Raw genomic sequence first — 529 nt, 5'->3', positions numbered from 1 at the left:
GAAAGAGGCAAACAGGCCATTTTCCCATACTTCCTCTTTCTTGATGTAAGAGAAGCCTAGACATGATGTGACATTACAGTACACACTAAGAGAGAGTAATCACAAGCTCCATTTCTGGAAGCTCTATATACCTTGCCAGGCCTGAGGGATTAAACTGCAGTTACACCAGATGCCTGGGCTTTGCTTGCGCTAAACACTGTCAAGGACAGGGGCTGTCTTGAGAGCCCCATCAGACTGTAACCCAGTCACCCGGAATCACTCCTGTCACCTCATGGGCAACGGGGGAAAGTTCAGATTTAAAGACTAAACCGAGGTGCAATAAACCACGGGTGCTCCAGCACCGCAGCAAGGCTCTGCCTTGGCAACCTTCCCGCTGTGTGTGGAGGAACAGTGAGCTTGGCTCCTAACCTTGGGCTGGCCCGGGTGGCTTGGGTCACAGGAATGGCATGCTTCAAGGGGGGTGGGGGGGAAATAGCAGGGACTTCTTCTGAAAATATTAACCCGTCTATTTGGAGAGTGATGGCTGCCT

Source organism: Phaethon lepturus, unplaced genomic scaffold, assembly GCF_000687285.1.
Source record: "Phaethon lepturus isolate BGI_N335 unplaced genomic scaffold, ASM68728v1 scaffold14135, whole genome shotgun sequence".
Taxonomy (NCBI): domain Eukaryota; kingdom Metazoa; phylum Chordata; class Aves; order Phaethontiformes; family Phaethontidae; genus Phaethon; species Phaethon lepturus.
Note: the sequence above shows the minus strand (reverse complement) of the source record.